This window comes from Eupeodes corollae, chromosome 3 (genome assembly GCF_945859685.1).
Source record: "Eupeodes corollae chromosome 3, idEupCoro1.1, whole genome shotgun sequence".
Lineage (NCBI taxonomy): Eukaryota > Metazoa > Arthropoda > Insecta > Diptera > Syrphidae > Eupeodes > Eupeodes corollae.
In genome coordinates this window covers 21,658,172-21,679,764 of record NC_079149.1, presented here as the reverse complement: position 1 = coordinate 21,679,764, position 21,593 = coordinate 21,658,172, and the positions used below count along the sequence as shown (strand labels likewise).

At 31.7% G+C, this 21,593-nt stretch overlaps 1 protein-coding gene across 20 annotated transcripts in view; it reads right to left on the bottom strand.

Moving 5' to 3' along the window:
* The window catches only part of LOC129952313 (potassium voltage-gated channel subfamily KQT member 5), a 498,379-nt gene that overhangs the window by 454,984 nt on the left and 21,802 nt on the right, over positions 1 to 21,593 (bottom strand). The window contains exon 1 of one of the 20 annotated variants that reach the window (XM_056064843.1): positions 12,732 to 13,136. The exons of 17 other annotated variants lie outside the window; for them this stretch is intronic. The gene's annotated coding sequence lies outside the window, so the exon portion shown is untranslated. Of the gene's footprint in view, positions 1 to 12,731; positions 13,137 to 21,593 lie in introns of those variants that run through there. 2 more of the 20 variants (XM_056064842.1, XM_056064844.1) reach the window with 2 other exon arrangements.

Genomic DNA, 21,593 nt, shown 5'->3' with positions numbered 1-21,593 from the left:
ATAAGGGATTCATATCCTCTTGAGTGCACATAAATAAAAAACATCAACATAATGCATAAAGACTTGAATTTACAGGTTTACAAGGTGTAATTGACTCAAAAACAAAAGCTTCTTTTACATTTCAAGCGTCGCGTCGTCAATGGTCAGAATAGTTTCAAAAAAATAGCAACAGTGGCTTGAAAATCATATTCAGTGATGAGGCACATTTTCAATTCAGTGGATTCGTCAATAAGCATTATTGACACATTTGTCGAATGTTAATCGAAAAGCGATCGTCGAAAAACCAAATGCATCCAAAGGTGTTCGTTATCGTGAGTTGATAACGAACTTTTTGTGGAACGAATAGGATCATATGAATGAAGACGATATGTAGTTTCAACAAGGCTGTGCAACTGCCACAAAGCTAAAGAAAAATTGATTCGTTTGTGAGAGAAATTCAATAGCTGTGTTATCACTTGTAGTAGGGGTATCAGTTGACCGCCAACATCACAGAATTTGACAAAGTTGGACTCTTTTCCTTGAGGTTATTTCAAAGGGAGAGTGTACGTGGATATACCAACAACAATTAAAGAGCCAAAAAGATGATATAATTTGACACATAAACGGCATATAATTTCAATTATGCCTCAGCGTAATTGAAAATTTTGACCATCGGATGGATGTGTGCCAACGAGCTAATGGCTGCCATTTGGCCAATATTTATATTAATTCATAATTAAATCATACCAATATTATCATAACAAAAAGAAAATTTACTAATTTTCTAAATAATTTTTGTTTTATTAAAAATCAACATCTGTTCTTAAAATTTAACCACTCTTCACATATTTACATACATTACACGATGGATGCGAACGACTGTAAAATTGATTAGGTTAATGTAGATTGCAAGGTTACTAGGGCATATTCGACAACTATTCATAAGTTTTCTGCTAAAAGGAAGAATCTATTTTCAAAGCAAACTTTTTAGAGCACATACAATGTTTAACCTAGGCTATAGAAATTTGGCGAAGATAAAGTGGTTCCATTTACTGTACATTTACTTTCGGTTGATAGCATTCATTAGCATAGATATAACTTGTAAAGCACTTTCATATTATTTTAAAAAGATAACAATTACTTGAAAATTTGTTAAATTTAAATTGGTTTTAATACTGATAGTTTGTTTCTCTTAATTTTAACAGCCAGTCATAGTGGATATAGTCGCTTTGTTATCAACTTCGTCAGTGGACTACAAACCATTTAACCAGTAAAGACTAAAGACAAAGTTGGAATTTTAATGAAATTTGGTGCTCTTAAATGTCATGTAATTTTTCCAACTGAATTATATCTTAAAATTTGTTTCTAATATTTGAAAAAATCCTACAACCTTTGGGTCTCTTTTTAAAAGCTTAGATTAATTGCAAATTTAAAAATTGATCTAAGGTTTACTTTAGTTAGGTTATTTTTTTGACAAACTTCCAGGAAAATTAAATTAAAAAATTACTTTGCTTCAACAAAAATTCCGACTTGCTTAATTGAACTGGAAAGAAAAGGAGGGTGAAGGGGGATCAAGAACTTGAAAACTATAGATTTGTTTGCAAAAAAGTTGTTGGGAAATTTTGTAGCTTATCTAATATCCAAAAAAAACATATTGACGCTTATTATTATGTCTGAAAACACTTTTTTAACCAAGTTTTATGAAACATAGTTTTTGAAAAAATATTTGACGAGTTGTTCGATTTTTTTAAAAATTTAATTAACGGGCACTCAAGGGATTATTAATTGTTCTTAAAGTTTTGAATATCAAAATGATACGGAAAAAAAAGAGTAAAGCATTCTACATTCTTGATGTGCGGTTAAAAAAAGAATCTCTATTCTTGACAGTACGTCTGAAATTGATCTCGATATTTCCTAACCAATTTATTTTGTCACAAAATGGTCATATAAACGTGCAGACAATTATCTTAAACTTGATATATTAATGTTGCATAAGTAGTTTTTTAAGTTATATCGATTTAAACTTAACTCGAAAGACTGAGGCTATTTCTGTGGTCTCGCAAAAACCTTGTTTTTGTTTTGAATAATGCCCATAACCATTTTTCTAATGCACTTGACAACCTTGAAAATAAACCCTTTACCATAATTTCATGGGCTTCAATTTGTACCACCTACTACTTGGACCCTCCTGTCACCTCTTCTCAATAAAAAATATTATTCTGGTCCAAAATAAAAGAAATTTTAAAGGATATACCAATTGTGTTCTCTACCAAAATTCAGCTTTTTGGAATTTTTTAAAGAAAAAAAGTTTGATTTTGGGAAATTTGGTATGAAAGTTCAACTGTCGTAACCATAATGTTGAGAATTTAAGAAACTTTAAGTTACGTAAAAAGAAAATCAAAAATTAAAGTACTAAAAGATTTAAACTTTAATTAATTAAACTTCAGAATATAACTTATATTGAATTAAATGCACTGAACTTTCGACTGTATAATTCACTGATGCTTACAATTCTTCCACTCGCAAAAAGTCTTAAAAATTAGTTTTCGGAATTATCAGCATTTTGATTTTGTTCAAAGTTTAGAAACTCTGCCTTAATCACAATTAATACTCTCGGTCAAAGTTTCAATAGAAAAGAAAGAATAAGAATTTCAATGCTTTTTAAAGCCTTTTTCTTAGCTTAAAGAAAAGATGCAAAAAAGTTATGGTTTCATTTGACTCACCCTAAAATAACTTTCTTAACAACAATATTCATATTTCTAAAATACTTTGAAGTCCCAAAAAAGAGGTAATTATTCAAACAATTAAATTTAAATTGCGGTTTCATTATTTTTATTTACATTCATGAAACGTAGCATTTTTATGTTTTTTTATTTGTATTTTTTCTGTCTGTGTGGTTCCGTTTTTTTTTTTCTTCTTTTTAATGTTATAAGAAACAATAATAAATAAAACAAAAAAAGAAAACAAAACTGGGATATCCGAAATTTTATCGCTGTTTCAAATATTTTTTTTTTCTTGACTGTTAGGGTGTTAAAAGTGTGAATATGTTTAGAGGTCTTCAAGTACAAACAGTAACAGTACCTATGCTATAATATTTTGTTTTGTTTATATTTGAACTGTGTTTCTTTTTTCATTCATTCGGATGTTTTCAGATATACAAATTTGAATATATGTACAAAATTTACATATATGCATAGAGGCACACGTTACGCCTACCTAAAACATACTTTTTTGTATGTAAAATGTGAAATCGTTTTGTATAGATTTCCAAATGAATACCGAACCTAACCTACATACATTTGTGGTAATATTCATTTGATATTATTTTCTTTAATGGCAGCAATCTAAAAAAAACATGTGCTTTAGAATAAAAATAAAATTCATCTGAAATGGTTGGAAACAAGTAATAAAAATTTGAAGTTAATAAAAATACAATTTCATTCAGCGTCATTTTATAAAAGTATTTCGGTTTACCTGAAATCATTAAATTTACATTTCCAATATGAATAAATGTAGATATAGGTATGTTAATACAAAAGTTCGTAAGCCTTGAAAATTTTCTCAGAATTTTGTGTTTTCTTATCTTATGCGAGAAATGTGGGAAAGTCCTAACCTAAACGTCAACGTAAAACAGCTTGGTAAGTGGGGTGTATGAAAATTGGAAGCATTTATTGGAATTTTCTATTGAAAAACTTTTTTTTTTTTATAATATGCAGGCACTCAAGGGGTTATTAGTACCCTTTGTATGTTTATATTTAAACACAGTGCGAGCATTAGGAAAATAGGGAAGGATTAAAAAGGAGATACCGGTGCACATTGGTCTTAAAGTTTTGAACATCAAAATGGGAGGGAAAAACAGATTTGGCTAAAGCATTCCACATTCTCGATGTGCGATTTAAGAAAGAATCTCTATACTTGACAGTACGACCGAAATTGAGCTCAAGGGAAACTGATGAGCATTCCTGGAAGTGCGAGTATTACGCCATAATCGTTTAAGGGGTGGAATGCAACTGGCTAGTTCAACAGAACATTGTTTGTAAAAATATCGATAAAACAACGAAAGGCATGAAACATTGCGGCGGTGTTCTAGCGATGTAAATGTTTCAATTATAGTTCTATCGCCTATCATTTTTAAAGACCTTTTTTGTATTCTATCCCAGAGATTTAAACTTGATATGCGAATTATATTCAAGCTTTGGACGGATGAAGGCTTTGTAAATTACAGCCAGATCAGAAGGGGTGAAAAATTTCTTGCACCGTCGGAGAAATCCTAAGCACCTGGCAGCATTTTTGGCAATATCAAATATATGATCGTTCCATAAAAGGTGATCTGTGATACACATACCAAGTACTGACAGTTGATTAGTTTCTTGGATGCAAGTGCCACTCATAGATAGTGGCATCGGGGGTATGTTACGCTTTAACGACAGGAGACAGCATTGAGTTTTCGAAGCTTTAAATTCTACACGGTTTCTGACTCCCCATTGGACAATGCTGTCAAGATCAGAATTTAATGAGCTTATCATACGCTGCCGTTGAAGTTCCACATCCGAAGGACAAGGATGTGAATCTATAAACGAGTATGAGAAGCTGAGGGTACTGTATCGTCGGCGAAACAGGTTAATGGATTAGAAGTGGCAGACATAAGATCTAAGAAAGAGTGTCGGAGACAAAATGGAGCCCTGGGGAACACCAGAATTTATTTTATGAATTTCAGACTTGTAACCATCCAATACAACTTGTATTGAACGGTTAGAAAGGTAATTTCTAATCCAACGAAGAAGAGATTCTTCAATACCAAAAGCACGCATTTTCGATAAGAGAGCTTGGTGCCAAACTCTATCAAATGCTTTTGAAATATCAAGTGCAATAATCTACTTTCTCCAAAACGATGTAAAGATTTGTTCCACTGTTCGGTGAGATGGACCATGAGATCACCAGTGGACCTATTGCTACGAAAACCATACTGTCGGTCATTAAGAAGCTTCCGTTCTTCGAGATATTTCTTGACCTGATAATTAATCAGCGTTTCCATGACCTTGGAAAGAAGGGACGTGAGTTCTATTGAACGATAGTTAGAGGGAGAGGAGGATTCGCCCTTTTTAGGGACAGGCTAGACAAATGCTATTTTCCATCCGATCGGAAAGAGACCTGTAGAGTAGGAAAGATGGAAAAGTTTACGCAGTGGTTTTGCCAACGATGAAGAACACCTCTTTAGAACAATTGGGGAGATACTATCCGGGCCAGCGGATTTGTGTATGTCATGGTCTTTCAGTACTCTTGCAACTGCACGAGTGCGAAAGAAGATTCGTCCCATTGAATCATTTACGCTCTCAAGAACAGGAGGTCTAATGACACTTTCCGGTAGCGTCGAATTAACAGCAAACTGTGCTGCAAGCAAATTGGCTTTATCAATCGAGCTTACATAGGGAGTGTAATTGTGGACGAGCGTTGGAACCGAGGATGACGTGGTGTTTCGTACGTTTTTTACAAATGACCAGAAATTTGTACTACCTTTGGGACATTGTAGTATTTTTTTCCTTAATTTCTGATCATGCAAAAATTTGGTTCGACTAATATGACCATTACATGTCTTTCTAGCTTGTTTTAACTTATTCCGGTTTTCCTCAGTCGGGTTGGCTTTGTAACAATGGAAACTTACACCTCTGATAATAACTTCTTTACAGCTCGAATCAAACCATGAGTTCTCTTTGGGTTTGATTAAAACGATTAAGACTTTGAAAAAACTATAAAAAATTGGATGACGGAGATTATTTTTATATAATGAAAACTTGTCTATAAACGGTCTTCCAATCACTGGTTTCATTTTTAGCGAACTCTTGATGTTTTGGGCTGCAGTCACTTTGGAAGCAGACATCTTTTACAAGTATAAACTACAAAATTACAAAAATGGAATGAATAGTGTTAAAAATAACTACAAAAATCTGCCAAGTCTCGAAGTGACAGTTCGCAAAACTAATAAACTTTCAGGTCGTCTTGAAACACTTTCTCTACTGATTGATTCCTAGAAATGTATCAATATACAAAACGTTTTAAGTGACTAACCCCATTTTCACCTCCGACGACATTCTAAGCAGAATTGAGGCATTTGGGGCTTGTTTTGTTGTTTGAATTGACAGTTAATTGTAAAGATTGTATTTGTCATGCAGGTGAGGATATTAAATTGGAAAATTTTTACTTTTTATGGGAAATTTCCTGAAAACTATATGAATTACAAAATGAAACTTCTTACTGGAAAATTCTGTATTTATAATTTTCTAAACCCTTTGGGTAAAATTTCAATACATTTGCAAAAGAATTCAAGAAGTCATATTTATTAAACTTCATATACACATATATGTGAGCCCAAAAACTCTAAGAAGGTAAATTTTAGGGCTTATTTTTACAAAAATGAATGAATTAAAAACAAACATACAAAATTTTGAAAAACTTTTCAAAAGCATTTTTTTTATATTTTTGTTCAAAAACTGTTTTTTATTTAAATTCTTCTAAAATTTTGTACACATTTTATTTGAAAAATCATAAATCTTCTTATTGTTTATCACCTTTTGCGGTTTGTAAAATATTAAATAATAAATATAGTAATGTCTTTAATTTGTAAAAACTTCTTAAAAGTTACTTTTTTAATATCTTTTTATTATTATGTTTCTTAAGAAACATTAACAACAACAAATAAACTTAATTGGAAAACTTTGTGTCATGTAACTAAACCGTTAGTCGATGTAATCAAAATAACAAAACTCAATAGTTTAACTTTTTAACTAAAATAAAATATAAAACGAGACACAAAAAAAAAAACTAACAAAAGTAGAAAAACAAGCAACAAAATCGATTCTTTTAGTTTTCATATCAATACAAGGTGTTTCAAAAACTAGTAACATATATTGGCTCAGTTCTGTATATATTCAACTAAAAACTATAGCTGGGTTCTTAGGGCAGAATTTTCGACTTAAATCGACTGAATTGATGTTTTTTGAGTCTTTTAAAAGTCGAAAGAAGTCTTAAACTTCATTAGCTTTGATATCAACTTTGAATTTCCCTTACTCCCTAGAGAAATCTTTCCAGAAGTAACTTTTAACAAATCGTTACAAAATTTTCCCAAAGGAAGAAGTCTAAATTAAAAAACAGAAACCATGAAGCCGTCACTCGTCTGTTAACAATAAATCAAAGAAAGATTTCTTGTTTATGATAAAAGTTTTACAAGAAAATTAATTTTTGGCATATAAGATACTTATCTATTAATTTGCAAAAAATTACTTTTTATCATGACATATTTATCAAGTTTGCATTGTCATCGTCATGTCATGGCACATAAGGGCACCCTGTATACAAAAAGCAGTAAAAAGGTTGTGTCTGATGTGATACAATCAGTAGTCAAGTTGGCTGATGGGGGAGTCACAGCTTAGCTCAAAGTTTATAAAGTATATATACAGTTATACTTACATATACATACATACATACATACATATAATATAATAAACGTAAGCCCTTCGTCAATGTTGTTGAAATCTTGCCATATTGCTATTCTCTTTTTCAAATCCATTAAAAGCCATGGCTATTTTTATTTGTTTCACAAAAGATTCGTATCGTATTTGTCAACAGAGAATTTCAATATTTCACCACCCCCCATATATATATGTACATATGTACATATATCTTTGGGTATGTTTATAGCCAAAAACGAATTACATTTTTGTTGCCTTTTGTTACCAAAGTTACATGACATCCTCGCATGGACGAATTTTTTTTTTGTTTTTTAAGGTTAGATACTCATGTAAGCTAAGCATGAAAGGTTTTGTTGTTGTTTTTTGAATTGGTTTCATGTAAATTGTTTAAAAAAGACGAGGAGAAATATTTTATTTTTAAATACATTAAAAAATTTTAACCTATATCAGTTTTGGTCTTAAGTAGATTTGACATTCCGAACATGTTTAGAGCATTATTTCACACAGAAATATTCATGCAAAATTACACCTTTTACGGGTTGGAAACTGTTAAATTTTGAAATATATAAAAGGAAGATCACAAAATTGTAGATTAATGTACGAAAAAATATGTCACTTGTCTTAACACTTCAAAAACATTTTCAAAATGAGAGCTACTCTGACATAGAAATGGGTCATTCAAAGTTGAACCAAAGATTAGTCATTTAAGAAACATAGAATTTTACATTTTTTTAAAAAAGGTGCTAACCAACCGATTTAAATTTAAGGTAATATGAAAGTGAACAAAAAATTGTTAAATTTCAGGCACGGTATTTAAAATCGAACTTTTAACTATGCATACAATTATTTGAAGACTAACGATAGATATAGTTTTCATTTTGAATTAAAGATTAAACTTATTTTTCACTTCATTCAAGCAAAACAAATTACGAAAAATCGAAACGAAGTCAGAAAAATGAGAAATCGAGATTTGGAAGTTTAGAAGTTTAAAAGTTGAAGATTGAAAAGAATTTGTTATAAAAAAGAGGCTGGGATGCGACCCACACTGATAACTTCCCATCCCGTCTGTCAATTTGTCTTGCTTAAAAGTTTGTCTATATGTATTTTTACCAAATTTGCGCACTATTTTTTGTAGATTTTATTTTTTATGAAAAAAACGGACTGTTGGATTTTTATATAAAAATTACTGAATATTGAAAATAATATTTTCTTTGAAATAAAATAAGTTTCAAGCCAATATTTTTAAGTTTTGAAAAGCTATTTGAGTCGAAAGTAAATTTTTACGAAGTTTTAGCTTTGACTTTTTAAGAGTTTTATTTTTTGTAAAAAAAACTGTCAATTCGATTTTTTTAAAATCTTACCAAATGTTAAAAACAATATTTCCTATGAGATAAAATTACTTTGAAGCCAATATTTAAAATTTTTAAAGAGATATTTGAGTCGAAAATCAATTTTTACCAACTTTTATACATTTTTTTTAGGTTTTTATTTTTTGTAAAAAAACTGTCAATTCGATTTTTTCAAACTTTAACTGAATGTTGACAACAAAATTTTTTGAAAGATAAAAGCAAATTAAAGCCAATATCTCAAAGTTTTGAAAAGATATTTGAGCCGAAAATCAATTTTTATCAACTTTTATAAAATTCTTTTAGGTTTTTATTTTTTGTAAAAAAAACTGCCAATTAAATTTTTCTCAAAATTTTATCAGATGCCAAAAACATTATTCTTCGTTGCACAAAATTGTTTTAGAGATGAAATCATATTTCAGTCGTAAAATTTTGGAGGTGACAATTTTTTTTTTCAGTTTTATTGATTTTTAAAAAAAACCGTTATATTGATTTTTTTCAAAAAATAAACCTGTTTGGTATCACATTACAATCTATTATATAAAATTTAATTTAAGTCTCTAGCGTTTTTGATTCGTAAGATATTTGGGGTTAACCAAAATTGCCACCTTTTTTTTTCAAACTGCTATGGTAAAAAAACCACAGACGCAATTTTCTTGAGAGCCCTTTCTGCGTCTTTTTGCTTTATTATCTGTATAACAAAATTTATTTGAAGTCGATATCTCTTCTGGTTTTTGAGCTATGGACGACGAAAAAACGTCGCGAACATACAGACGTACGGACGTACACACGCACGCACAGAAATCTTTCTATAAATCTTTTATTTCGACTCTAGGGACCTTGAAACGTCGAGAACTGTCAAAATTTTCAATTTGACAAATCGGACCCATTACAATAACTTCCTATTAGAAGTTAAAAATTCTACAACTGTTTCAAAAACCTAAGTCATTGTTGTGGAAAATTGTTTGTTTTGGGGCTTTAAAATTGGATCGTCATAAAGGTGAATATATTATGCTTCTGAGTTCTCTGTTTGATTTTGGAAGGATTTACTAAGATTCTTGAAAACAAATTTTGGGAAGTCCAAAACGATAGCACATAAAAACTCTTAAGTATTAACTATTGATGTAATTTACGTATACCAAATTTTTTTTTTAATACCATACTTCAAAAATACGTCGCCAACATAGTTCTAGGTCTCTAGGCATGCAGATTGGTCACATTAAACAAATATAGAAAAGATCGATGGTCTAGTTTACATTATCTATTGTGTCGAAACTACGAGAAAAAACATCACTTTTGTAAAATTTCAACCCGCATTGACTTTAAACCTAAAAAATATAAGAACGAAAGTCTACATCTACATACATTTTTAATTAGAATAGCTGAATATTAATTCTTTGTTAGGTTACCACGAGTATATTTAAAAAGCCTGCAGTAATTTCGGCATCGAAGACAACAAATTATTGACATCATCAAAAGCATGTGCTGCCATTTTCTTTAAGCCTTTAATGTTAATTAGGGCACTTTAAATTTCATTTTTTCGAATCTTCTTTTGCAAATTCTCCCATCCGTGCTCAATGACATTTAAGGCCAGGGTATGTGGTGTTGGGTACAGCTAGCGTGAAGAGTAATATCGGTTTCAATCTTTGGACCCATTTGGTGTGGATCCTTATCTTGTTGCAAAATAGAACTCGGAGCAAAATGTAAAGCATGGGAAGCAGATTTGTGCCAATAAAGATCCATAACATCATTAATAAATACCAATTAACCCACATGAAAGGCTTTGACAGAACCCCGCACTATGACTTTGCCTGCACCTTGTTTCAAAGCTCGAAACAAAATTCCTCCGGATCCAGTGCCGTATTCGTTTAAAGCCATACTGGAGTGTGTGTCAAAATCATGGAATTTAATTAAAAACAAAAACTTCTTGCAATTCAAAATGTTGCCAAAAAATGGTTTTAAGGTACTTTGGACTTCATTTTATATTAATGCAGTCACCCGTAGTATTGACAAAAGATTTATTGATTTTACACCGATCTTTGAAGGTAGGGAGACCAGAAGCGTGCCTTGTTGGACTTGGATCTGAAGGTTTCAAAAGTCAAGAAGGAATGGCCTAGTCCCTAATAAAGCATCAGTCAGTATGATCAATAGAAATATGGAAGACCATATCGAAACTTACCACATGTTGTCCTTCTGTCTTCTATTTATATCTTGTGTTGTTAACACCTTATATAGCCAAGTCACTCAAGGTTCAGTGTCTCTTCTCTGTATATTTATGTTCTAAGTTGTATTAATGTAATATAGGCTTTAAAAGTTTAGATATTACAAGAATTTAATCCAGTAACTAAATAGGAAGGTTGTATTTTAACCTCGAAAGCATTATTAAAAAGCAAATTTGTCATATTAGGGGCTTGAAGGAATCAAGATTGATTGTCAAAAAGCTTCTTCATCCCAATAAGTCCTATACAAGAAAATTGAAATCATAAAATGTCGTTGAAGAAATTGGGATTAATTCTTCGAGAAATAACAAGTTTTAGAGAGGCTTCTTGCAAAGGTATATGATTTTTAATGCGTTGTTGAAGCGTGTATTCATTTTAAAACATACTTTTCTAGTGTCAAAAGACTACATCTTCAAAAGAGACAACTTCACAAACAGAGTAGTATTCAAAAACAAATATTTTTATTAGAAAATCATTCATAAAAACACCTTTCATTCTTCTTCCACAAATGTTATATCAATGGAGCTGATATTAATTAGTAAAGTGTTTTTTACTAAGAAATAACTTTTGTTAAATAAGGAAATGAAAAGGAACAAAAGTTATCAAAAAAAAATTCATTTAACATTTTTATTGGATTTATTTAAAAAAAAATTAAAGGTTAAAAATAACCAAAAATTTGTCAATTGACTCAGAATAATTTGCATAAAAATACGTCACAACTTTCACCTTAAATTATTAAAATACTAAAAATATCCTTTCGCTTTTTATAAAATTAAATGAAAAAGGTTTCTTTAAAATTTTAAAATTGTACCTTAATTTAAAACCTCGAGAAAATTCAGCTTATTATCTGTTTAATTCATAAATTTAACATTTCAAGACCGATTAAAAAACACATCACTCCAATTAAACACTCATCACCAACAATTATTTATAAATCATCAACCACATGTTATGTATGTATGAGTGTGGTTGTATTATTCATCAAAAAAAATTGTTTAACAACACCTTGACACACGACAACTTTTACAACGGCCAATGACAAAAATATAACACTTTTGGCTTTGATAATTTGGCCTAATTATATGAAAGAGAATAAAAATACTTATAAAAAAGAAGAAGAAAACAGCTTTAATTTAAGGGTATTTCTCAATGTCCTTGATGGACGTCGTCGTTGTCGTCACTTTGACTTTGACTCATGTTTAATTTTGGCCACTAATTTTCTAGCATACAAACCCTTAAAGATCACTGAAGGTAGTATAGAGAACTTTGTCATGCAATTAATAATAAGTTCTAAAAGAACAAAGAAAATGAAGGCAAATAGTATAGGAAACACAGCACGACACTTTGTTTTTTGAATTTCACAAAAATAAAAGATATAAAACTTCAAGGTAAGTAAATAACAATTTTATTTGTTGATTTAACTTAATTTTTTTTGGGGTATTAACTTAAGTGTTAAAGGTGGTATAGATATTAAGATGAGACAACATTAAAAAAACATAACCGAAATGGGAACGATAAGTTTGAAGCAAAGCAAAGCTTATTATTTCATAATTTTTCACAATTAAAATTGAAATAAAATTGGGATTTCCAAAATCTGTTTTCAAAACACTCATTTTCAATCCCTCTCACATTTTTTCCCGACAAAATCACAAATGAATCAGTACGAAGTATCAAAACACAATAAATTGACATCATCACATAGTCACAGAGGACACAATTACCGTCGCTAAATGAAGTATCTAACCGCCCCTAGGAGATAAAGATACTTCTGATAACAAACCGAACCGATTCTGTGCGTAGGCGATAACATCATAAAGATAGATACTTTTGTATCTTTTTTTTTATATATTTTTGTTTAAACGATTTAACTCACAGTAAATTTTGTATCTTTTTTCTTAACACTTCAATATCTAATAACTATGAGTAGAAGAAAAAGGTGTTTTTTACCTTTTACAAAACGAAAGACTCTTGACACACTCACCCCGTTCGAACGGAACAACACAACGGAGTTTGTTGTTGGACAAAATAATATAAACATGGGTGAAGATACCGTTCACCGAACCGAATGGCACATCTGTTGTTTGGCATCAGTTCACTATCAAAAGTCTGAGAAGGTGCTGAGGAATTTTCGTTGTTGGTCGTTTGGGCTTTGCGTGCGAAAAGTTAGTTTATTTTCGCTCAGTTTGCATGCGCGTGGCAAGTGGCATTGGAGAGAAGCATGATAACAGCTGTTTTTGGTTCTCTTTTGAGGTTTGTCAGCTAAAGATTCAGCTATTGGAGCTGAGAGATTTTGCTCTCTGGGGGAGCCCACGTTTTTTGGGAGAAGATACACGTTTAGGAGAGAAATATAAACAAAAGCCGCATGAAGGTGTACGCAAGCAAACTGGTGTCTGGCTCGGGCTCTGGATGTGCACCATCGTCATCATTATCATCATCATTGGGAAATGCAACAGTGTCAACGGGTGGTTGTTTTTGCTATGGAATCTGGGTGGATGGAGATTTGTTCGTATCTTATTTAAAGAGAGGGTTGTTCTTTTTTTATTTTGATAATAGAAAAGGAATACCTTTACTATAGGTATGTGTGGAGTAATCTAGATGGAGGGTTTTTTGGGGGGAGAGAAGGTATCGGATAAATGGTCATTCTTCTCGAAGTGATTTCTTGTCTAGGATGTTATTGTGTACCATGTGGATCCAACTACACTGTACACCTTGCTAGAATGGATTTTGATTATTTCATGAGGTTAATTATGGATGATGTTGTGTTGTTTTGTTTCTTTTTTTTGGAGAATAGAGCTTTCTAATGTGGTTTTGGTGTTCACGTAGAAGGTGGTAATTTAAGGACTTTATTGAACATGGAAAATGTATGTGGAACTGTAGAGGTTTTTTTGTGAAAAAGTGCAATAAAGAAATATTATTACAATTTGTTCTGTAACGTATGTATACGATTTTGTGTAACTGAAAATTACATATTTAAAACGAAAATAATACGTATACGCCATGGCGTTCCTTTTTTGTCTAGAGTAGAAGATAACTGGCTCGAATAGTTATGATGTTATTGGATTTTTGTTGGATTAAATTTAAGAACACAAAGAAGAATATTATCAAGATTGTTGAAATTTGTATTCAATCTAATTGGAAGCCACAAAACAAAGAAAGTTTTAGCTATTCTTGTTTTTGTAACTTATAATATAATAACTTATACTTGTTACAATTATATTGGATAATGTATCCTTGAAACTTAACACATTTAAAATAAGAATAAAAGGGCGTTCTGAAAATTTAAAATTTACATTTGAATATTTTTTGTATGAAACAAATTTTCATTCATGCTCTTTGAATGAAAATTTGTCTCATAAAAAAAATATTCAAATGTAAATTTTAAATTTTCAGAACGCCCTTTGTTTCGCCGATAAATTAAAATAAAAGACGATCTTTTCGTTCCAACGTTATAAAGAAGAATGATTTATTTTCTTGACATTATTGTCACAAAATAGGCATAATGGTACAACAATAAAAATGAAACATGATAAGCAGAATTGAATTTGACATTTACAATTATATAACTTTATAAAAACAATCAAATTGAAGACTAGTTGGTGGGTGGCGTTCTGTTTCTTAGCTCAACACCCTTTTATTCTTATTTTAGAAAAATATACAGTTCAAATTGAAGTTAAGATGTTTTATGTCGAGTCATTATTGTGGATTTTTAATTGCTTTAAGAAATTTGATTGTTCTTCAAAGCTTATCACTTATCAAAAATGTCGTTTTTTGAAGTATAAAATACTTTTTAATATCGCTTTTCGTTCGTAGAATATTCAAATCGACAAATATAAGTTTTTTAAACTATTGATTGATTTCTGTACGTTCATAATAATTTAGTATGACGGCACAATGTTATATAAAATTTATTTGAAGTATTATTGGTTTTTGAACATATATATTCGGGTTCAACCACCCATTAAATTTAAATTATGGGGTCTTGCATAATAAGATAGTAATATGCATGTATATATGTATATCGCTCAAAAAACCTTGGATTAAAATTCTATGGTGTTCTTATTTAATAAAAGTTAAATAACTAAAACATAGATCTTATAAGTCTCATGCTCAAAAGCAGGACAATAATTTCTAACATGAGAAGTTTTACTACCACCAGATCGGTAAATAGAGGCACTCCCCAAGGTGGAGTCCTTTCGCCTCTTTTATGGAACATGGTAGTAAACGACTTACTTACAGCATTGGAAACAGGGTTTCAAGGTGATTGCCTACGCTGACGACGTTGCGATATCCCTATCTGGGAAGCACCCCCAAGTTCTCTCGGAACTCCTACAAAATGCCCTAAACAGGCTAAGCAATGTGGATTGGACGTCAACCCACACAAAACAGAATTAATACTCTTCTCGAGAAGATATAAAATTCCTCAGATTAGCCCACCCAAGATTAAGGGAATACCATTAAGCTTTTCCGACCAAGCTAAATATTTGGGCCTCATTTTAGACAAAAAACTAAATTGGATGGCAAATATTGATGAAAGAGTCAAAAAGGCTACTGTAGCACTTTTTACTTGTAAAAAGGCCATAGGATCAAAATGGGGCTTCTCCCCAAAAATAACCCACTGGCTTTACACTTCGGTAATCAGGCCGATACTCATTTATGGAGCCGTCGTATGGTGGACCGCACTGGACAAGATGGTAAATCTAAATAAACTCATTAAAGTCCAGCGGTCAGCAGGTATGTGCATGACAGGAGCACTTCGCACAACACCAACCGCAGCACTGGAAGTGCTTTTAAACCTAACACCACTTGACATCTTCTCTAAAAAGGTGGCTGCCAACTAATGTGTAAGGCTTAGAGCCACCTCTCAATGGACCAGTAACAATACTGGACATACAACTATTATAGACAATTTCAGATCTATCCCAGATCGCTTAGACTATACCACCCCAAAAATGGTATTTGGTAAAAGATTCCATGTGTCCATCCCTTCAAATTCCTCCTGGGAAGAAGAGGGACCCCTGGAAGACGATGCGGTACACTTCTATACTGACGGTTCAAAGACCGATCACGGAGTTGGAAGTGGTATCTTTTCAGAACAACTGTATCTCAGTCTATCCTATAGACTTCCCAATCAATGAAGTGTATTCCAGGCAGAAGTAATGGCGATTAAAGAAGCACTATCCTGGCTCAAAGAAAACGTTATATCTTGTAAGGATATACGAATCTTCTCGGACAGCCAAGCCGCTCTTAAATCTCTCGCGTCTGTCTCCACAAACTCTCGAACAGTCCACGATTGTCAATCATCTCTGAAGGAGATGACGGAACAGTTTAACATTCACCTCATTTGGGTGCCGGGCCACAGAGACATTCCGGGAAATTGCAAAGCCGATGAGCTCGCCAAAAACGGAACACTTCTGCCTTATGTTAGACAAAAACATAACATAGGAACACCACTTGCTACATGCAAATATCTTCTCAAGCAATATGCTTTAGAAACAACAAATACTAGATGGTCACAAAGTACCACCTGCCTGGCAACCAAGCAAATATGGCCAAGTATTGACTTAAAACGGTCAAAAGGCTTGATATCACTAAGCAGACAAAGTATAAGCTCTACAATTGGAGTAATAACGGGACACTGCCTCATAGGTAGACATGCTCTGAGGCTAGGGGTCTACACAAATGACTTCTGTAGAAGCTGCATGGACGAGGAGGAAGAGGAAACAGTCCAACACCTTCTATGTACATGTCCAGCACTCTCCATTAGAAAGAATTACTTTCTCGGTAATCCCTTCTTCGACAATACTAGTGAACTGGCAACGATTGACACAAACCGTCTCTCTAACTTTATTACAAGTACAAACTGGTTTGTTTAAGTTCATTACTCTCCCATGAGTAACCTCATTAGTGGTATCACAATGGACCCTTGAGGTCTACGTGTGTCAATGATATCAGGACAGCCACTCCAACCTAACCTAACCTAAATAACTAAAAGAGACTTATAGAATTTTTGGTTAAACTTAAATTGTGAAACATTTCACAAAAGAAAGACGCAAATTATCAAGGTTGTTGAAATTTTTAGTCAATATAATATTGGATGCCCTAAGACGACTACTGTACTTCCTGCTCCTATAACTTAGTATTAAGTTTTGTAACAACTATAATGGATAATGTATAGCTGCAATTTAACATATTTACAATTAAAATATAAAAAATGGAGAACTGAAGAATTTAAAAACATCAAAAAGTATGCAGTAAAAATTAAAGTCAAGTCAGCTTTCTGTCCAGCCGTTCGGGATTTTATACCAATTTGGTAGTAATTTGATTAAGTTTTTATTTGTTGTAAGAAAACTGGCGATTGAATTGTTCTAATTTTACAAAGTAGCAAAAACGTCGTTCTTTGAAATGCAAATAGTTGTAAAGTTAATATTACTTTTTTTCGTAGTATGACAAATATTTTCTGAGACTAAAAACCTGTAAATTGAATTGTCGTAGGTTCAGATCAATTAAGTATGACGGCACAAAGTATAATATAAAATTTAATTGGAGTGTTGTTGGTTTTTGAAATCTTTGCAGTCAATTAGTTTTTTGTAGTTTTTTAAACACCTACTAAATTTGTTTAAACATTGTGTGTTCTTGAGATATAACCAATGAACAATGATATAACCGTAAGCAAAGATATTACTCAAAAAATCTTAGATTTAGATTCAATAGAACTTGGAATGTCGGGAAGTTATAAAAATTTCTATTTGGACATAAAACACAAATAAAATAGTACGTATACGCCGTGGTGTTCTTTTTTATGAAACCTATTTATGTACGTAGATGCTCAAAAGTGTTGGGCCATTTTACCACTATCATTTTTATAGTTATGCAAGGAAGAGGGTTGAAATAACCTCAACAAAATCGTATGTAATGAATCTGATATCATTCTTGCCCATTGTTATCATAATTCATGGCTATTAAACTAAGATATAAGGATGAACTTAAAACTGGCTTTTCCATATTATAAGGGTAAGAATTAAAGGGTAAGAAATGTAAGAGCTTATGAATATTATGAAACTTTTTTAATTCTTAAACGACTATTTACAAAGTATTCTAATTTTGTATATTGGAAGAGTGTTTTAGTCCAGGCCGTGATGGTCCGTCCTTTATTTTACAAAAATCTATTGTTTATTAACTTCCCAAAGGAAGTTATTGTAATGGGTCCGATTTGTCGGACGTACGTTGGTACGTCCGTATGTTCGCGACGTTTTTTTCGTCTGCCATAGCTCAAGAACCAGATAAGATATCCACTTCAAATAAATTTTGTTATACAGATAATAAGGCAGAAAGATGTAGAAAGGGCCTTCAAGAAAATTGCGTGGGTGGTTTTTTTACCATAGCAGTTTGAAAAAAAAATGACAATTTTGGTTAACTCTAAATATCGTACTAACCAAAAACGATAGAGTCTTGAATTAAATTGTAACATGATATCAAAGAAGTATATTTTTTGAAAAAAATTCATTTAACGGATTTTTTATCAATCAAAAAAACTGAAGAAAACAAATTTGTCACTTCCAAAATCTTACGACTTAAATATGATTTCATCTCCAAAACAATTTTGAGCAAAGAAAAATAATGTTTTTGACATCTGATAACATTTTGAGAAAAATCGAATTGACAGTTTTTTTTTTATAAGAAATAAAAATCTAAAAAAACATTCCCATCCCGTCTGTCGATTTGTCTTGCTTAAAAGTTTATCTATATGTACTTGTATCAATTTTTACCAAATTTGCGTACTATTTTTTGTAGATTTTATTTTTTATGAAAAAACGGACTGTTGAATTTTTATATAAAAACTAGCTGACCCGACAAACATTGCTTTGTCATATAAAAATGCCTAAAGAATATTTTACTGGCAATAAATAACTTATTTTCAGTGTGTAAGGATGTATATAAGTAAGAGAGAGATATAGAACACTGTAAACGGTGACAAAATATTAAAATATCAGCGTATGTTGAAAAGAGTGCTGCCAAACAGTCTTTCGTTGTGTTTCAAATCTTTCAATATCCTGTTCAACGCCTCAAGTGAATGTTTGTGTGCCATAGTGCATTCATCAATTTGGCCATTGATGACTACTTTTTATATTGCACATCTCGTCTGGGTTATTTTGAATATTTATTGGCAGTTTAATTACTGAATAAGCTGTTCTGCCTCCATGCAATAAAGTTGAGACAGTTCCAGAAGATGCAACAGCCAATGCGAAACCATTATTTTATCGTATTTTAGCAAGAATTAGAGAAATAAGGAATGTTTTGCCAGTTCCAACTTTGGATCCAAAAAAAGAATCCATTTTGTCCTGCCGAAACTGCGAGCATGATGTGGTTATAAATGGTTCTTTGTTCTGCATTCTGAGTGTTAAGTTGGCAATGACAATGTAAAGAGCCTCAATCGCAATCAATGCTTCATTTTACTTAGCGTCACTGAATACTATCGTAAGATCGTTGGACCGTGTACGATGTTGATGCAATTAAACCATAGCTCTTAGGAATATCAAAAATAGATAAAAACCTATTCTAAGACCCACCGAATATATATGCAAAATTTCATTGAATTTGGTTAAGCCGTTTCGTAGGAGCATGGCACTGTGACACGAATTTTTTATATATTAGATTACTGAATATCGAAAACAATATTTTCTGTGAAAGAAAATAAGTTTAAAGCCAATATTTCAAATTTTTGAAAAAATATTTGAGTCGGAATCAATTTTTACCAACTTTTATTAAATTTTTCTTAGGTTTTTAATTTTTGGTAAAAAAAACTGTCAATTCGATTTTTCTCAACATTTTTCAGAATGTTGAAAACAATATTTCTCATAAGATAAAATAAGTTTGAAGCCCAAATTTCAAATTATTGAAAAGATATTTGAATCAACCAACTTTAAGTAATGTTTTTTTTAGATTTTTATTTTTCATAAAAAAATTATCAATTCGATTTTTCTCAAAATGTTATCACATGTCAAAAACATTATTTTTCGTTGCACAAAATTGTTTTGGAGATGAGATCATATTTTAGTCGTAAGATTTTGGAAGTGACAAATTTTTTTTCTTCAGTTTTTTTGATTGATAAAAAATCCGTTAAATGAATTTTTAAAAAATAATATACTTCTTTGATATCATGTTACAGTTCAATTCAAGTCTCTAGCGTTTTCGGTTAGTACGATATTTAGGGTTAACTAAAATTGTCACGTTTTTTCAAACTGCTATGGTAAAAAAAACCACCCATGCAATTTTCTTGAGAGCCCTTCCTGCATCTTTCTGCCTTATTATCTGTATAACAAAATTTATTTGAAATCGACATCTCTTTTGGTTCTTGAGCTATGGACGACGAAAAAACTTCGCTAACGTACGTACACACGCACGCACAGACATCTTTCTAAAAATCCTTTATTTCAACTCTAGGGACTTTGAAACGTCGAGAAATGTCAACATTTTCAATTTGACAAATCGGACCCATTACAATAACTTCCTATGGGAAGTTAATTAAATTTAATATTTTAGCACCAAATTTAAGAGAGCTAATAGGGTTCAAGGATTCATAAGGAGATTTGTTTGTGACTTTCTTGATCCTTACATTCTTAAGCTTCTCTTTGTTTCGTTTGTCAAACTAATACTTGAATATAGGTGTGTTGTGTGCTTACTTTTCTTTCATGGTCACATGAACGTACGATTCCCCCTCCTTCTCGAAGGCTCACTTTAATAAACCTTCAAACACCATGAATAGTCATCGAAAGCATTTGTAATCTTGTTTTATAGTTTTTATTATTAAAGGATCATCTCCATCAGTTTTAAGTCAGTTAAATTTGTGTTATATTTGTACAAGTAAAAGACTGATTCTGATATAACACGTATGCGCCTCCTTTTTTAATTTTTTCAACCCTTTTACCCGCGACTTCGCCCGCAGTGGAGAAAATTAAGTATGTATGAGATTAAAGGTTGAGTGTATAATAATAGAAATGAGTCAATATAATAACTTAATTTTATTGCTATGAAATCATAATCTAGCTCTCGTGCAATTTCATTATCAAAATCTTCCACAATGTCTCTTGGATGGCTGGACATTCCAAAATCATCTAATTTTTTTCCAACCATCGTAAAAACCTTGTTTTCGGTTATAATTAGGGTTTTATTGTAGACGTGTTCATTGAAAGTAATGTCTGTGTGTACTTGCTGCAGTTGATGTAAAATATCTTCAGCCATGTATTCTTTATACTTATTCCAAAGAGTTTGAGGGTTAGAAAGACCGCAAGAAGATAAAAGCGTAGCGTTAAGTTCCCTGATTTGATCTGGCGATCGGCATTGTTCAGCTTCCCCATAGTTTCATCCCAATGATTGTCATTTTCTAACAGTCGCCGAGCTTCACATGCTTCTCGGTAGGTTTGACATTCCTGACCATTGACAAAATTAAGTTCTGTAAAGCTAATTGGACCTCTAACATGATGCGAAAACATGCGCAGACAAAAGCATTCAAAATTCGTAACATGTACGGTAAATATAGAAAAATTAGAAACAGTTGAAACTATATTCAATTGAATTAGATATTG